This window comes from Triticum urartu, chromosome 4A (genome assembly GCF_056163025.1).
Source record: "Triticum urartu cultivar PI428250 chromosome 4A, HENAU_Tu73, whole genome shotgun sequence".
Classification (NCBI taxonomy): Eukaryota; Viridiplantae; Streptophyta; class Magnoliopsida; order Poales; family Poaceae; genus Triticum; species Triticum urartu.
In genome coordinates, this window is record NC_141876.1 from 385,788,697 (window position 1) to 385,805,365 (window position 16,669).

At 43.1% G+C, this 16,669-nt stretch overlaps 1 pseudogene; it reads right to left on the reverse strand.

Moving 5' to 3' along the window:
* Nucleotides 1-1,630: 1,630 nt before the first annotated feature.
* On the reverse strand, nucleotides 1,631-2,320 carry LOC147975920 (uncharacterized; annotated as a pseudogene).
* Between the last annotated feature and the right edge of the window lie 14,349 nt (nucleotides 2,321-16,669).

Consider the following 16,669-nt stretch of genomic DNA (forward strand, 5'->3'; position numbering starts at 1 on the left):
GGTGGTGAGCAAAATCGTCTTGCGGGCACAGTCGATGTTTCCTTCAAACTTCGTCAACCAGTCCATGCCTAGGATCATGTCCAATCCCTGGGATTCCAATACTATGAGGTGTGCGGGGAAATCATGATTTCCGATGTTAAGGGTCGAATGACAGCCTAAGCTTACCGTCATCTCCCACCTGGGGAAGTAACCTGAAGAGGGGTTCTAAGGGTTCTAGTGGGCAACTTGTACTTTTCCACCACTACCCTTGATATGAATGAATGTGTTGCACCAGAATCAAACAGTACCAATACTGGACGTGAATTTAATAAAAACTTACCAACCACTGTGTCTGGCTGATCATAGACGTCCTCCACGTCGATGTGGTTCACCTGGGCATGAGGAAAAGGATTGGGCCTTCTTGGTTGACGAGCTTCCATTGCCCTTGCCATTTCCATTTCCCCACTTGGCCTCTGGACAATCAGTGGCATAGTGTCCTGTCTTCTGGCACTTGAACAGGTGATATGACTCAGATCCTTTTGAGCCGGAACGGGATGGTGTTGGTTACCATTGCCTCCATTTCCCAACTTGAAGTTTATGTTGTTGTTGTGATTGTTCCCATTCCCTCCATGGTTGTGTCCTCCATGGTTATGCAATCCATGGGTGTGATGGGTGTGACCTCCAGGGTATGGGGTGTAGCGAGGCTTCTGCTGAGCTCACGAGTTGTACTTCCCCTGGCTATACTTTTGCTTGCGGCTATCGATCTGCTGTTATTTGCCTTCTAGGTTGATGGCCTTGTCTACCAGCTCCTGGTAGTTATTGAATGTAGCCACCATCAGTTGCATTCCTAGCTCATCATTAAGTCCTTTGAGGAACTTCTCCTGTTTCGCTGAATCTGTGGCCACATCACCCGGGGCATAGCGAGCTAACTGGCTGAACTCATCCACGTCCTGCCCCACAGTACGATTTTCCTGGCGTAAGTTGCGGAACTCACGCTTCTTCAGACTCATGGCTCCAGCTGAAACATGAGTAGTGCGGAAGGCCTGCTGAAACTGATCCCACGTGATGGTGGCGATGGGATCGGTGGTGGTGTAGTTATCCCGCCAAGAGGCTCCGGGTCCATCTAGTTGATGTGCGGCAAAATGCACCTTCTCAGCATCCGTGCATCCAGCAGTTGCTATCTCCCTTCTGATCTTGCGAAGCCAATCATCAGCTACAATCGGCTCGGTGCTGCTAGAGAACACCGGCGGATTCAGCCTTAGGAACCGGGTTAGGTTGTCGACATGGGGTGGTGGCGGTGGATTGTTGTTATTGTTGTTGTTGTTGTTGCCTTGGTTCTGGATGAGCATTTGCATCAAGGCATTCTGCTGTTGGATTAGTTGGGTGAGCTCTGGCGGGAAAGTGAATCCGGGGTCACGTCTCAGAGGCATCTGGTGTTTTGGAGTGGATGAGAAATTAGAATAGAACAAGGGTCTAATGAGAAAATAGCACTACCCATATGAATGCACAATCATAATCACACCAATCATTTATTCATTCATCTCAGACAAGGTTCAATCTCGGATTACAAAATCTCACGACTAATCTAAAATAATGGCCTAATGGATCGACGAAAAATAAAATAACATGGCGGTCGACTAAATGTTCTTCATCAATTATCCTTACTTCCTCCGGTGAGGCGTCCTATGTTGCGACTCCTACTCTTGTTGCGTCCTTCAGTGGAGCTCTCTTCATAATCCTCGTCATTGCTCACGAGGGGTCCATCATCTCCACTCGGGAAGAGGTCTTCTCCCTGGTCCATCTTTTCCTCTAGTGTGGCAACATATTTCTCCAGGTCCTCGATTCTCTCCATAAAATCCTTGACTTCTTCATGTTCAAGGAAGTCCACGCGTGCTTTCTCCTCCAGTTCCAATTCACGGAACAACAGCCTCCTCGATACCTTGGAGCTTCGGCGAGTCTAGATTTCCTGGTTCCTGATGTGACTCTCCAAGTCTTGGACATATGAAAGAATGGAGTCGTCCTCCACGGTACGGATGATATCTCCATTCCTTGCTCTGCGAGAAATCATGGCAAGGTCTGATTAGTCGAGCTCGGGCTTGTACTCTTCTTAGATATGTCCAAGTGCACGATAAATCGCCATGTCTCTTCCAAGGATCCAAGTGAAACCGGTAAAGTCAAAGTTGATGGGCTCTGAATATCCTCTAAAGGTCATCCCTGGAATGTGCACCTCAATCCTATAGCGGGTATCCATCGGAAGTGCATTGGTAGGCTTCCCGGTGATAGAGGGCAGAGCAATCTTCAGCTTCATCACGATCTGAACCAGCTTCTTGCCGAAAAGCATCGTCTCATCGGGATGGCAAAACTCCGGTAGCAGAACTAGGGTGAACTCCGCGGCCATCTAGAATGTTGAAATCGGAGGGAAGTCAGAAATGGACAGGGGAGAATTACGAAATAATAAGGGCATAGAGTAAAATAATTTCTTCCTATGGCTTTCTGATACTAGGGGTTACGTCCTACGGTCAGTGTGTGCTCTGATACCATCTCTGTAGCGACCTGACCCAAAATCGGCCAAGTCTCTGTGTATCTGTACCATCCTAAGATCATGCTGGCACACACAGTACATTGATGAAAAATTCAAAGTTCAATCACACCTGATTTATTACACGGTTCTCATATAGAGTCTTTATTACAATAGAATAAATTTGGCCGAAGGCCAACTCATGAGAAAAAACTAAATGCTGCGGAAGCGTAGACGATAAGCAAGTGCATCCGACTCCATTGGGCAATCACCGAGCGTAGGTCATAGCCTCACTCCTGGTCGGAAAACTCCTCGGCAACATGAGACGTTGCAGCCGCGTAGGCCAGCATTTCAAATATGTCGGCAAGTCATAGAGAGAACTACAATAATAATGCTAACATTATATGCAATTTGGCTGTGGGGCTCTAAGTTTTATGTTTTTTGCGAAAAAGCAATTTTTTACTACAACAAAGGACTTGCTTACAATTACTACAAAATGTTGGTTGTTAATGAGATGGTTCCGCCAACCAGTGTCTCATACCCGAAATCATTAATAACCCATCAATTAATTAATTATGTTCGGTGTTGAGATTTCCGAAATACTCCAATTCCAGATGCTCATTTGTCCGTAACCGGGGACACGGCTAATCGATTAGGTTTCTACTCTGCAGAGTCTTGTACACTTTACCCGCAAGAACTGTCCCCTCCTTTATGTCCTCGCACTACCTCATGTTTGAACACGGGCCGAACGAAACAGGGTCAACTGTAGAGTTCCTTTGGGCCACAGCCGGTGCCCATCCAATCCTACCATTCTTCTACATCTCGTAGCACCGTCCAGCCAGAGCCACACCTAGGGTCGACTAAGCCAGATCCCATAATGGCCTGCGGCTGCACAGGTAAGCTTCCGTTCAAGGGGTATCCATCCGTCTCTTCGTGGCTAGGTGAAGATTGCCGCAAGATGTCATGGCGCTTCTCCATGCATCCCGGCCATCCGCTGGTTGCTCACTACTAGGAAAAGGCCTACTAGTGGCGCACCAGTTTTGCCTACTAATGGCGCACTACTGGTGCACCACTAGTACCACGACACTAGTATATTTTTTACTAATGGCGCACCACTGGTGCACCATTAGTATACCAGATACTAATGGCGCACTACAGTGCGCCATTAGTATGCCTAGAGGTGCGCCATTACTAGCTGACTTAGTAATGGCGCACCACATAGAAGTGCGCCATTAGTAATAATTTTTTTTCAAAAAAAAATTTAGTCTCGGGTCAATATGCTTAATCTCAAGTCAAATCGCACTCCGTGGTCAAACTTCCCGAAAGGTCACCCATCCTCACACTACTCAAGCCCAAGCACACTTAACTTCAGAGTTCTATCCAACCCCAGCACCAGCTCACTTCACAGGCACTTGTTGATATATCAAGCATATCAATCCTATTAAACCTTGTTGATGTTTAGGACTTTGTTCATGTTCATGAGTGTGATGAAATTTTGAAAAAATATTTCAAACTTCCGTTCACATTACGTATCATATTTTGAAAAAAAAATCCGAAAAAAATCGAAACTATTTTTTTCTGTTACTAGTGGCGCACCTAGCATACGGTGCGCCACTAGTAAGTTTGAAATTTTTTGATTTTTTTTGCTTCCAGATCTTAAAAGCCCCGTAACTTATTTTCTGTTAGGTTTTTGAGGATTTTGAAACTGTTTAACAAGTTCCCCCAGTTAAATTCAGATGTAACTTTTCAAGAAGATGATTTTTCATATAGAAAACTTTTTAATCCGAGTTTGTATGCAAAAGTTATGCCCATTTTACAAATTCCAGAGAGATTTTGCAAATAAAGTCAAAATTCATATTTGTAAATTTTCCCAACAAGTAGACCACATATCACATGGGAAACTTATTTTCTTTTATTTTTTCACATTTTCATCATTTTCTTTTATTTTTAAAAAACTGAAAAGGCGGTCCAAGGGGGGTGCATGCGAGGGAATTTTTGGGCCTAGTTAGTAATGGCGCACCATGGATGTGGTGCGCCATTACTAGTTGAACTAGTAATGGTGCACTATTCCCTGGTGTGCCATTACTAGTTTTGAAAAAAAAATTGATTTTTTTACTAATGGCGCACCGTGGATGTGGTGCGCCATTACTAGTTTAACAAGTAATGGCGCACTATCCCCTGGTGCACCATTACTAGTTTTGAAAAAAAAATCTTGTTACTAATGGTGTGGTGTACCATTAGTATTTGGACACTAATGACGCACCAACACATGGTGCGCCATTAGTATATATAGTAGTGGTGCACCACATGTCTGGTGCGTCATTGGTTTCATCTATAGCCCTTTTCCTAGTATTGGCTCCAAGGTGCCCGTCAACCGTCCTCCACCCAGTAGTGAATTTGAAGTCCATCTTGAGCTTGAAGTCATGGGGTTGTCATCAACTTGACTCTCACATCTCCCTTATGAATCGGTCAACCAACCCCGTCTAGGAGCATAGCAAAATAAACTACATCGTCCCGGGCAATGGTAACAAAGGGATTTTGGGTCAACCTACCACATGATACCACTCAAGACTTATTCAATTTCTCTTACTTCAAGGATGGTGGGGAGGAAATACTACTAATGCAATAAAACATAGGAATTAAAATTCATGATCAAGACTTGCATGTCTAACGGTCTTCGAACGCTAGTGACGCGTGATAGCAAGCTTCGCACTCCGGAAATTCTATTCAAAGCAAACAATAAATACATAAGCATACAACTATACCAACATAATAACATAATAGCAAGCTATCATACTTTACACATAGACAATCAACCAAAACCAAACAAAACTAATTGAACTCCAAGCCGACAACTAGCAAGAAAAAAATAAAATAAAATTTTTCTTTTTCTGTAAATAGAAGTTCACCGTCGAAAACTACAGAAACAAATCTGAAATAAAATATAACAGAGGTGGAAATAATTTTTAAAGTAATAATAATAAAAAACAACAACAAAGTGAAAAAAACTAAAACAGGGTTGTTTTCTAGTAAAACTACTATTAAATAAATCTAAAAATACCCAAATTAATCCTACTGCTAGGTAAGGTCAAACCAAAGCAGTGGCAAAAAGAATCACCTAAAAATATTAATTCTAGCTCATTTTATAGCAGAAATACTAATCTGACTAAAACTCATACAAAACAGTTTTTAACAACTAAAACATGGCCGAAACTATTTTATACAGAAACTTCAGGAAATTTGCAAACTAGGAAAAAAAGAATCAATCAAAAACTCTAAATAACCTAAGAGATATAAATTTTTCAAGATTGGAACTTTTCTGTTTTTAAAACAGAATGAAAATAAAACTAAAAAAACAGGCGCTACCGGGCCAAATTGGGTGCGATCTGTAACTAACTAACTCGCGAGCAAACTTTAACTGAAATATATACGGGCTAATAAAGGAAAACCGTTTTGTAAAACCGACTAGATCTAAACGATAAAACTGTAAATAAACCAATGACTAACCGAGAATTAAACTGATGTAATAAAAAAAGAAATGTTACACTGATCTAATATACGCCCTAGATCAGAGATTGGACGGTGGAGGGAGGTGGCGACTTACTGTGGCGGAGGCGACGGACGAAGATGACGGTGCGGCTCTGATTGTCGGGGAGGAAGACGGTGGCGTCGGGGCGATGCGGCGGAGAATGGGGAGCTCGGGGGTGGTCCCGGTGGTGGTTGAAGATGGCGGACACGAGCGGAACGAGCTCGTCAAGCTCCTGTGCCCGATGTGCTCCGGCGACGGGCATAGATCCTCGGGGACAACGCTGATGTGTATAAGAGGGCGGCAGACCTTGTCAAAAAGGTGGGCAACGGCGAGGGAAGTACGTGGGTGGAAATAGGGGTCGAGGGGGTGCTCACCGGCGTCGGAAGGGGCAGCAAACTGAAGCGGTAGCAGCGAGATCGGGACGGCGAGGGCGCGAGCTGCGATGGGTTTTTGGGGTAGGGTTTTAGTGGGTTCAGCCGGAGAGGAGAGGTAGGGGGTTTTATAGGACAGGTTTCTTGCGCGAGGGGAAGGCTCGGGGTAGGGTTTTGAGAGCGCGGATGTCGAGGGCGTCGGGCGCGAGCGAGATCCTGGCGCGGGAGCATTGGGACGTTGGGTATGGTGCGGGCCCCGTGGGTCAGTGAGAGAGACTGGGAGAGAAGCGGGCGGGCGACCGAGAAGAGAGGGGTTCGGGCATGGCGCGGTTGGAGCTGGTCGAGGTGCGGTCGGCTGGCTAGGCCAGCTGGCTCCTAGGCGCTGTTCACAGGGCCGGCTGGCCTGGCTGGCGCCTGAGGTCTTCTTTTTTTGGAAATAAGACAAAGAGAAGAAAGAAAAAATAGGAATAAAATATACTTTTATATAGGACATATATATATATATCAAAATTCTGAGAAAACATAACCTATAAGATGAACTATATTTCACCGGCAAAATAAAAACTTTATAAAACATTTTTTTGAAAATTCCAAATAAAACCATATTTGAGTTCGAACTTTTGGCATTGTTTTCATCTGACATTTTTGGAGTGTCATGTTAGCTCCTCTCATACTTTTAAACAAAGTATTCGTTAGGGATTTTTTTGAAATAAATTTCAAATGCCAATTTGAATTCAAAGTCAAAAAAATCAAATGCCTCTGAAATTTTCAAATGACACTCAAGTCAAACAAAATGCATAGATGCTTAGCTAATAACTGTAAAACATTCCAAATTGAAATTTTGGGATGTTACAATTTCATCAATCGCTGACAATTATATACCAGCAAGTGTTTGCCCATAACACACACGGCTTATTAGAAGCAATCATCTATGTTATTATCGGTATTCGTACACATTTAAGATTATGGACCTGTTTGTCATGTATCACACAGATCTTCTTAAGTTGAACTATTTCTGCTGTCTTGGCTCGTCGCAAACAGTTTATCCGAGTGAACTATATACTGTATATCGCACATACCTTGATCTGGCTGACTGTTTCTGTTGGTGCCTAATCACAAACAGTTCATCCGAGTGAACTGTATGCTGTATATCGCACACACCTTCATCTATAGCTAACTGTTTTTGTTGTTATGCTCATCGCAAACAGTTCATATGGATCAACTATATGTCACGTATCGCACACGCAAATCTAATCTGAATCATATTTGATGTCCCCGCCATCGCAAACAGTTCGTATCATTTTTTACAGTTTTCTTACACCACCATTTGCGATTAATACATCGCACACAATTTCGTCGAAGGGTCTCTGATTGCTGTGTCGTGTTAGCAGCATCCTGCAGTAGTGCTAGACATCATCCTAGCAAGCTGCTGGAGCATTTGGTGTGTGTGTAATGACAAGATCTTTAGACAAGATGCAGCTCACATTCAAGGCTAGAAATAATACATGAGAGAAGGGATTACCAGGGCTAGGTATAGAGCTAAAGCTTTCCAAGGCCACCAAGATTCAGCTCTGGACAGATAGTTTCTTCTAATTTTTTGATGATTCCTAAAACTGGCATATGTTGACCTCATTTGGAGGCCTATTGTATATATACTTCGATTTATTGATTAAAATACCATAGAACAATCAGGTCAAAAATGGTAGCAAACATTGTCCTTTTTGTAGCAAAGATAAATCTATTGATCATCTCTTCATGCAGTGCTCTATCTCTAGAATGCTTTCAAATATTTTGAAATGTGCTCTCAATTTGCTGGGTTTTCCTGATATTGCCTGGCCCCTGTTTAATGGATGGATTACAAAATTCAACAAACCTGAGAAACGTCTTATGTTGGTGGTGGTGGTCTCTGCAGTTTTTGGACTGTATGGAGATGGGGGAATAGTATAGTTTCCGATAACAACGAGATTTCTGATCCTTGTTTTCTTGTTAATATGAATGCTAGACGGATTAATGATTGGGATTATTTGCAAACAAATCTGGAAAGGCAAGAAACACTAAGGTGGAGAGTAAAGAAGTTTGAAGTTGAAGGATCGAAAGTATGTCTAGAGGGGGGGGTGATTAGACTACTTGACCAAATAAAAACCTAACCTTTTCCCAATTTTAGTTCTTGGCAGATTTTAGCTATTGTAGGACAAGTCAAGCAATCATCACACAATTCAAGCAAGCATGAAAAGAGTATATTGGCAGCGGAAAGTAAAGCATGCAACTTGCAAGAATGTAAAGGGAAGGGTTTGGAGAATTCAAACGCAATTGGAGACACGGATGTTTTTCCCGTTGTCCGGATAGGTGGTGCTATCCTACATCCATGTTGATGGAGACTTCAACCCACGAAGGGTAACGGTCGCGCAAGTCCATGGAGGACTCCACCCACGAAGGGTCCACGAAGTAGCAACCTTGTCTATCTCACCATGGCCATCGCCCACGAAGGACTTGCCTCACTAGCGGTAGATCTTCACGAAGTAGGCGATCTCCTTGCCCTTACAAACTCCTTGGTTCAACTCCGCAATCTTGTCGGAGGCTCCCAAGTGACACCTAGCCAATCTAGGAGACACCACTCTCCAAGAAGTAACAAATGATGTGTTGATGATGAACTCCTTGCTCTTGTGCTTCAAATGATAGTCTCCCCAACACTCAACTCTCTCTCATAGGATTTGGATTTTGTGGAAAGAAGATTTGAGTGGAAAGCAACTTGGGGAAGGCTAGACATCAAGATTCATATGGTAGGAATGGAATATCTTGGTCTCAACACATGAGTAGGTGGTTCTCTCTCAGAACATATGAGTTGGAATTGTGTATGTGTTCTGATGGCTCTCTCCACGAATGAAGAGGAGGTGGAGGGGTATATATAGCCTCCACACAAAATCAAACCGTTACACACAGTTTTCCAATCTCGGTGGGACCGAATCAACAAACTCGGTCGGACCAAAAAGTAAACCTAGTGACCGTTAGAGATTTTCGATGGGACTGACATGCAACTCGGTAGGACCGATATGGTTAGGGTTTGGGCATAACGTAATCTCGGTGAGACCGATTACACAAACTCGGTGAGACCGAGTTTGGTAATAAGCTAACCAGAGAGTTGGTCAGGCAAACTCGGTGGGACCGATTTGCTCTTTCGGTGAGACCGAAAAGTTACAAAAGGGAAACAAAGAGTTTACATTGCAATCTCGGTGGGACCGATTCGCTCTTTCAGTGAGACCGAAAAGTTACGAAAGGGAAACAGGGAGTTTGCAATCCCATCTCGGTGAGACCGAGATCCCTATCGGTAGAACCGAATTGCTAGGGTTTGGCAGTGGCTTATGACAAGTGAAACTCGGTGGCACCGGATAGAAAGAATCGGTATGACCGAGTTTGGCTTAGGGTTTAGGTCATTTGTGGAAGTGGGAAAGTAGCTGAGGATTTTGGAGCATATCATTAAGCACATGAAGCAAGAGGCTCATTAAGCAAGACCTCATCCCTCCTTGATAGTATTGGCTTTTCCTAAAGACTCAATGTGATCTTGGATCACTAAAATATAAAATGAAGAGTCTTGAGCTTTTGAGCTTGAGCCAATCCTTTGTCCTTAGCATTTTGAGGGTTCCACTTTCACATCCATGCCATGCCAATCATTGAGCTTTCCTGAAATAGTCATCTTGGAATAGCATTTGCTCGATGAGCTATATGTTGTTATGAATTACCAAAACCACCTAGGGATAGTTGCACTTTCAGAAGTGATAGCAGGTGAAGTCTTCAAAATAGTGCATGGCTGCAGAGTGCGGACTAACAAAATCATGGCTAATGGTTCTCTAGGACTACCCCTACTGTTTTTTTTGAAACACTACAAGAAATATGTCAACTAGTGACCTTCTGTCAGTAACCCTGGAATAATTGGTCATAGATCTATGACCATTTGAGACCAATTGGTCAAAAGCTGTTCGGGGGGCTACAAACCCTAAACCATTGCGACCATTTTGGTCAGAAAGGTCGTAATTTTCTTACACGAAATGGTCATAAAGCAAACAGCGCTGGTCCGCTGCCTTATCTCTAGTTGTTAACGACCAATATAGATGGTCATAGCATTGTAAATTGTGGTGGGTTGTGATGACTAGGCGCCATCTCATCAGTTTTGCCTATGTGTCATGTCCATGTGTCAATTTTTGCCCTAGGTTGTGAAGCAACCTATATTTCTTTCATTCCCAAAATTCCCCAAAAAATCTCATAAATTCTTTGGGTCATATATTCTTCAAATATGTAAAACTCCTTCCTTGCCTAGTTCAAAAATAATTCAACAATATTCATTTTCCTATTATGTTCACAACAATACTTTGTGAAGAAAGTGCTATTTATATATTTTTGATTGCCCTCAAAATTTTTGGGCACTCTTTCCTATCCAAATCATTGCCCTCATGACAAAATTCAGCTCCATTTGCCCAGTAAATCTTCCTCGGCAAATTTCCAAAGTTTTTTCCACCTAGAAGCATTGTGAAGGAAGTACCATTTTTATATATCCAAATGACATGAAATTTATACTGTTCCTTCATATGCCCAAATTATCACCCTCCTCCAAATTGTAGCTCAGTCAAATCATCTATGTGAGCCCAGGTTCAATTTATATTTTATGGCCAAATTGGCACATTGCAAAGCAAGTGTTATCCAGATCCCTCCTATTACCCTCAAACTTTTTGGGCAGTCTTCCATACCCAAATCATTGCCACATGATAATATTCAGCTCCATTTTCCTGGTAAATCTTTCTCAGGAAATGTTCAAAGTTTCCATCTCAAGAGAAACTTTGTAAAGTACTAGCTAGGCTTATCCAAATGATCTGAAAATTTACCAGGGCATGACCATACCTATGTAACTTGCCTACACCAAATTTGAGCTCATTTCATTTATCCAATTTCTCTCGCTAATTTTCCCAAGTTTCTGTCCAGGGAATAGCATTGTGAAGGAAGTACCACTTTGGCATGTCAAAATGGTATCAATTTTCTACAGTGCTTTCCTATGCTCAAATAACCACCCCCACCGAATTTCAGCTCAATCCATCCATTATTTTGAGCCCAGCTTCAATATTCATATTTCTGTCCAGTGTGGTACTTTGCAAAGAAAGTACCACCTAGGCTCCTCCTTTTGAGCTAAAAAATTGTGAAGACAGTCTTCTTAGTAGATGATCATCCTCAGCCAAAACTCACGCCCATTGGCCACGTGTATTTCCTGTATCGCTAATCAAACACTTGGCTGCTAATTCATGTTTGAGCATAGTTCGGTCTCCTTGTGAGAATCTTATGTTGTAATTTTCTTCCTAGCACCTGCCTGGGGAGTACCCAACCCCCTAGACATGCCTAGGCCGCCCAGAACACATGGCAACGCCACGGTCATGCGGTCACCACGCGGCGGGCATGCGAATTTACGCGCTCTGGAGTTGGGGCCCTCGTCCACCATCCAAACCTCAATGTATCACCACCAAACCATGTATTTCTGATTAAATAGATACTTATATACCTAGAAATGATTTTTTTAATAATGAGCAAACTATAAGGTAGATGCAGTTCAAAATTGACCCACTTCCTACTAAATCGGCAGAAATTTGTCTTTTTCACAAGTGGTGGATCAAAACTTTTGACACCCAACCATTTTGTCAATTATGCATTAAATATGGCCTAATATTTTATAAAAATGATTTGGTCCAATTTTGCAACAAATATATGGTAGCTCTTTCACAAAAAACTCAATTCGGGCACTCGAAAAATGGAAAATGAATTTTCTGTGCAAAGAAAAATGAAAACTCCCTTAGGCTACATTGTTTGGAATTCCAAGATGCACTCTTGTGCACAATATGAGATCATTTGAACAAACTATGCCATGAATGTGGCCATAAGATTGATCATTTGGCTTGAAAACCCTGAATCTTCACGCATGATAGCTCATTTCTGAGAACACTTTTTTGAAATAATTGTCATATTAAAAGTTTAATATTTTTCCTGAAAACTTGGTCACATATAATGACACAATGTGAAGGTTTTCCAATTTTTTGATTTTTTATGCCCGTTTCGAAATGCGATGAAAACAGCGGGTTTGACCGTTCCTAGCTAGTGGTTGAATCTTGGAAAAAGTTTGATGTTTCTCTAATTAAATAGATACTTATGTACCTAGAAATAATTTTTTGAAAAATAAAGAGCAAACTATGAGGCAACTGCAGTTCAAATTTGACCCGCTTCCTACTGAATCGACGGGAATTTATCTTTTTCACCAGAGGTGGATCAAGGCTTTTGACACCCAAATATTTTGTCAATTGTGAATCAAATATGGCCTAGTATTTTATAAAAATGATATGGTCCAATTTTGCAACAATTATATGGTAGCTCCTTCACAAAAAGAACTCAATTCGGGCACTCGGAAAATGGAAAATGAATTTTCCGTCCAAATAATATGAAAACTCCCTTAGGCAACATTGTTTGGAATTCCAAGATACACCCCTGTGCACAATATGAGATCATTTGAACAAAGTATGCCATGAATGTGTCCATAAAATTGATCATTTGGCTTGAAAACCCTGAATCTTCACGCATGATAGCTTATTTCTGAGAACACCTTTTTAAAATAATTATCGTATTACAAGTTTAATATTTTTCTGGAAACTTGGTCACATATAATGATACGATGCGAAGGTTTTCCAATTTTTTTATTTTTTTTTTGAATTTTTTATGCCCGTTTCGAAATGCGATCAAAACGACGGGTTTGACCGTTCCTAGCTAGTGGTTGAATCTTGAATTTTTTTTGATGTTTCTCTGATTAAATAGATACTTATGTACCTATAAATTTTTTTTTAAAACATAAAGAGCAAACTATGAGGCGGCTGTAGTTCAAATTTGACCCGCTTCCTACTGCATCGGCGGAATTTTGTCTTTTTCATCAGAGGTGGATCAAAACTTTTGACACCCAACTATTTTGTCAATTGTGAATCAAATATGGCCTAGTATTTTAGAAAATTTATTTGGTCCAATTTTGCAACAAATATATGGTAGGTCCTTCACAAAAAAAACTCATTTTGGGCATTCGAAAAATAGAAAATGAATTTTTTGTCCAAAGAAAATGAAAACTCCCTTAGGCAACATTGTTTGCCTTTCCAAGATGCACGCTTGTGCATAATATGAGATCATTTGAACAAACTATGCCATGAATCTGGCCATAAGATTGACCATTTGGCTTGAAAGCCATAAATCTTCACACATGATATCTCATTTCTCATAACACTTTTTTAAAAGAATTTCCATATTACAAGTTTATTATTTTTCCTGGTAACCTGGTCATATATAATGACACAATGAGAAGGTTTTTCAATTTTTCATTTTTTTTGAATTTTCTATGCCCATTTGAAAATGTGGTCAACGGCGGGTATGACCGTTTGTAGCTAGGGATTGATTTTCACAAATATTTTAGAGTATGTATGAAGAAATAGATACTTTTGTATCTAGAAATGATTTTTTAAAATAAAGAGCAAACTATGAGGCAACCGCAGTTCAAATTTGACCCGCTCCAGCTGAATCGGTAGAATTTTTTTTTCACACGAGGTGGATCAAAGTTTTTGACATCCAACATTTTGGTCAATTGTATATTAAATATGGAGTAGTATTTTAGAAAATTGATGGAGTCCAATTTTACAACAAATATTTGATTGGTTATTCACAAAAAATCCATTTTTTCCAGTCAGAAAATGATTAAAAATAGCTAGAAAGATCAGAAATGCGTAAAAGTTGATCCTTATCCATAAAATGCGGTCTAACTCTAGTGAAAATTTGTGTGGTAACCTTTTGCAAAATATTTTTGATAGCTACTTCACTAGTTTTAGTACTTGAAAACTCTTTTAAATCACTGGTTTTCCGAACCAATCAGAACTATTCCCATGGATCGATGACATGGCGCACATCCATCCATCCATCTCTCGATCCCACATCCATCCATCCATATATCTACATAAAAAAGGAAAATAAAATAAAAAAGAGATACCCCACCCGCAGCCCAAACCCTAGCTCAGATCCCCCCATCTCCTCGCCGCCGCCGGCCCCTCCCGATCCTGTCCTCCGCCTCACCCCCTCCTCTCCCCTCAACCAAGGACGACGGAGATCCAGTCCTCTCCCCACGCGGCAACCCTTCCTCCCACCCACCGCCGACCTCGCTGTCTTCCTCACCCACCGCCCACCTCGTCCCTCCCTCCCCTCACCATCTCTCCCTACCCTCTGCCTGCTTCCCCTGCCTCATCCCCAGATCCAATCGACACAACCCCGCTGCCCCCGCACCCCGTACTGTCCACCATGGCCGCCTCCTCCTCCTCCCCGCACCAACCCATCACCCCGTCGTGGGGGCGCGTCCGTGGCGGCTACCCTTCCACGCCGTCTCCGTCCGACCCTGCCGATCCACAATCTCCTCCGAATCCGCATCCTCCCCGCAGCAGGCGCCGGCACCGGTCGGCGGCGACGACGCCAACGGGCCCACCGGCGTGCCCGTGCCCTTCTCCCGTGCCCTCCCAGGCGGCGGCGGCAGTTGGGTGAGCGGTGGAGGAGGTGTGTCCGGCGCTAAACGAGCACGCTGACGTGGTGGCGGAGCTCTTCGGCCGCGTCTCCACCGAGCTCCGCGGCGGGTTCGGCCCCGTCGTCGACTCCTTCGTCGGCTTCTTCCACGCCGTCGACTAGAAGGTGCGTCTTTTTTCCCTCACCCCCTGATTCGCTCGCCTGACCCTAGGATTTAGTCCATCGGGAAGCGGAAGCCGTTGCTGCAACCGCCGGCGTCAGTGCGCTCGTTGTCGACTAAATCGAACGGACGGTGTGATTTTTCACCGCCGGCCTTGCCTGGATCTCTCTTGAGTGGCAGCAATGGTCTGGGTAGTTATGCTGCATAGGACCAACAATTTGATTCTGCGCGATTCCAGTGCCTCCTCATTCCTGTGGACTAGTAAATCAATCGAACAACACCGCGCTACATCTAATAGAAGAAATCTGAATCCGTTCATCATGCACGTTGTTTCTGTTTGTTGCTCGCTGCGTTTCTGTATGTGTGTATATGAGCATGCTTGTTTCTGAATGCAGGGCCGCTGACGAGCGCGGACCATCGAGATCAAGGCCGCCGAGCTACAAACAACATAAATCTGAATCCGTTCCTTCAGAAAATTTCATTCGAAACTACAGTGCCGGCTGATTGACTGACTGAATATGGTTGTGACACAGACAATTCAGGGCGACACGACGCTGACCAGGGACGTGACGGTGCTGTGGTGGGACGTGAGGTACACGGAGAAGTCCATGTCGGCCGACGAGGGCGCCTACACCATTGTGGTGAGCAAGGGTTTACATGATTGGTCTGTGCGGTTGTTCTACTCTGCAATCTTGAGGTTGGTTAGATTAATATCGTGACAAAGAGAGATCATATTAGATGTACACAGGGACCGTTCCATGTTCTTGTGGTCTGGTATGCTTCACTGTCTACGGTTGTTGTAGGTTGGTTGTAGCCGCAATGCATACTATCTTGGTTTAGTTTAGATCAAATAGAGACGTTTATCTAGGACTGCGTTATGTGATTGATAGGTCACTTCGTTGTCCCATGACAAGCATCGCAGGAAAGGTTGTGGATTTCTAGGAAGAGCGAGCTGATGTATATGTAATGCATGATAATCATAATAACCATTGGACCTCTTGGACTCACATGGATAGCAATGGTATTTTCCTCTTTGTTTTGGCCCCTAAATATTTTTCTTGAAGCTCCACTGCCGCATCCTGTTCCTAGTACAACAAGTACCAGTAGTGCTATGAATATAAGTGTTGCATGTGTAATTAATAAATGGCAGAAATAACACCTGCTTGGAATCTCCCAGTCCTGGCGCGTGTGATCTAACTGGGTTGCCTTGGTGTGTGGTTGCAGGACAAGCTGGTGAACCCGCTGTTCGAGAAGAGGCCGAAGCAGTTCGGCATCAGTGGCGCCCTGCCGCCCAAGAAGGACCTCCACCGGTTCGTCAAGTTGCCCAAGGTCATCCGCATCCAGCGCCAGCGCCGCATCCTCAAATAGCGCCTCAAGGTGCCCCCTGCGCTCCACCAGTTCACCCGCACCCTCGACAAGAACCTCGGTATATACGAAACTTGCATGTTCATTCATCGCTGGACTCGGAATCCACAATGACTAAGGTCGTTTAGTTGTTGTGATGTATTATTCTGACTTGTGTGTATGCAATAGCTAAGTGAGCGAGT